Source organism: Excalfactoria chinensis, chromosome 3 (genome assembly GCF_039878825.1).
Source record: "Excalfactoria chinensis isolate bCotChi1 chromosome 3, bCotChi1.hap2, whole genome shotgun sequence".
Taxonomy (NCBI): Eukaryota; Metazoa; Chordata; class Aves; order Galliformes; family Phasianidae; genus Excalfactoria; species Excalfactoria chinensis.
In genome coordinates this window covers 82330455-82333045 of record NC_092827.1, presented here as the reverse complement: position 1 = coordinate 82333045, position 2591 = coordinate 82330455, and the positions used below count along the sequence as shown (strand labels likewise).

At 36.0% G+C, this 2591-nt stretch overlaps 1 long non-coding RNA gene across 1 annotated transcript; it reads left to right on the top strand.

Annotated features, from left to right (window-relative positions):
- The first annotated feature begins 263 nt into the window (after nucleotides 1–263).
- LOC140249954 (uncharacterized) lies at nucleotides 264–2008 on the top strand. Its single transcript, XR_011903096.1, has 3 exons — nucleotides 264–287; nucleotides 1183–1291; nucleotides 1992–2008. It is a non-coding gene; the product is annotated as an uncharacterized lncRNA (long non-coding RNA).
- Nucleotides 2009–2591: the final 583 nt, after the last annotated feature.

Sequence of the window (2591 nt, the reverse complement as noted above, 5' to 3'; positions counted from 1 at the left end):
ATTACAGACATAAAGGAAGCTCATGTTTTTGAGGCTTTGCTACATTTCTACAGAAGTGTTCTGAACCTTTAGGTATTCCTTAGGCACATTTCAGTCCTTGAGGAGCAAATTGGTTGACAAGATACCATGGTTAGTAGTTTTCTAATGTGTATTTAAGTCATGGGTATTCTGGTGACTTTATTTTATTTTTAACTGCCTGAAATTAACAATAGGATGCCTGTTTATAGATGATTTCAAGTTTATCATGGTACTGACCTTTTGGGAAATATCCAGCTGAAACATACAAGGTAATTGCTCTGTTCTTTCGTTTAAGATTTGATTCTATAATTTTACCCTGAGGTAGCTGTTCCTTTTGAGGGAGTGATACAGAGGCAAGCTATTTTATTTACCCACCTGAAGATAGACATTTTTCTCATAATGGTGTTTGGTTTTCTTTGCCTGGCTTTTGTGAATTTAATTTGTTGTTGATGGCATCCTTTTGTCATCCATTCTGTATATTTTTGCTTTTCATCACTAGTGTAGAAAAGACAGACCCTAATAAGGGTAATTTTTAAGCATATTTGAGTAAAACAGCATGTTGATTTTTGGAGTCTCACTTAACAGTCTCACTGATTTAAACAGGATTGGTCTATGTTTGAAAATTCTGCCATACTATTGAATTACAATTTCCCAGAAAACAAAAACCAACCAGCACAGCTCCTCTACTAGGTTATGCAGCAGCCTGTTGGAGGAAAATTTTCTCCAGCATAAAATAATAGAGATTAATGACATTAATGAAAGCAGTGACTCTGAACGTGGGTAATAGGCACTCTGTGTCATCTTCACACTGTCTGCATGGGGCATTGAAAAGAACAGTTCAGCGTGTGTGTGTGTGATGTTTGTGAAGTAGGGGGGGCTCGCCTAATTTTAATCTACTATCTAATCTGGGCTTCTGTGAACATATTTCTTCATCTTTGTAACTTCTGTTCTTCAGTGTGTACAAAATGTATTCTTAAGAAATTAGACAGAAGCTCCAACATACCCAAAATGGTACTGACAGCTCTTCTACAAGACTTTGCAGCCAGCTCTGTGTGCTTCAAAATACAAAAATAAGGAATTTGGGATGGCATTGTTGTATAAAGCATGTGACACCAAACAAAACTTATTTTCCACAGTTTCATTACCATTCTAATTGCTTTGTAGCTATGTCTCTGCATTCCTTTGGTCCAGTGTGACTTCAACTGAGATGTGCAATGAAAATTCAGGCTATGCAAGTGATCCACTCAAGTAGTGACCCTGGCAGTCTGATTAGGTATGCAACGCCATAACAGGCAGTTACATATTTTATTATTTATTGGGGTTTTTCTTGTTTGTTTATTACTTTTGTTAAAATCATTCAAGCTAGTATCTATGAAGAGGGAGATTTTTCTTAGGAGGAGATAAATAAGGTTTTTTAGTCTATGGTCATCCTGTTGGAATGTTTAAAAACGAGAAAATAGTGTTGTTGAAATACAAATTTGAAAACAAAATAATCATTTCTGTGAAAAACATGTTTTTGTAGGCTGTGAAGTGGTTGTAGAAGCCAGGGCCCAGTTTCAATAAATAAATAAAAATAAGGTTTTGCCACACAGTGAGTGTAATGCATTCTAAATAATTGCACTCTTTCAGACTTGTACCTTAGGTACTAAGTAAAATGGATAGAAATAAGATAAATGAATGTTAGATACAGCAAGACCTGGCACTAATGCACAAAGCATACCTTTATGCCATTAAATTTCTTTAGATGTGTTACAACAGCAAGTAGATCTTATCATATTTCTTCTACAAAAGATCTTGTGCTGCCGTCATTTCTGTATCATCTGCACTGCTTTTTCATCAGATACTGAATGTTGTGCCCATGATGTGTATTTCATTCTGTCTCATCCTCTCTGAGCTGAAATTTGGCTGGAGAGTGCAGTGCTTGGTTTTGGTAGAATTTGTTTCTAAAAGCAATAAATCCTTTTTAAAAATAGATAAACTGATGTGAGAGAAGGTCTGAACAAGAAAGATGTCACGCATTTGGAGAAGGAGGTGGAAATGCTTGTGATGACTCACAGTTTCTAATGGAGCTCATTCTTCAGTTTGTGACTGGTCTCCAATGAAACTTCATTTTTCAGCACAAACAAACTGTACTCATGCATTAGAAGGTATCATGACAAAACTTTACTGTTTGCTGAAAATCAGCATTTTTCTCATTCTTTAAGTGGTCATTCACATTATCTTTGCCATAGGCCACTGCATGTTTAGAAGGTAAAGACCTACACCTGATTTCAAGGAGGAAGACAATACAGAGCATTGAGAACAGGTGTGTTGGATTTGTAGTAATGGGTACTGCTTGAGGTGCTGTCTGGACAGGTGTCATTAAAGAGCATGGTGTATTCTTGAAGTGGAGACAAGAAGTATAAATACTGCATATAACTGAAGAAAAGATGGAAGAGCTTTTTTTTTTTTTTCCACTCAAAGATAGCAAATATGTAGTAAATTGATGTTAACTGCTACATGTGGTTTGTAATAAGAAGAAGTATAGCAGCAGCCAAATACTGCGTGCTTGGATGATCACTACCATTAAATAC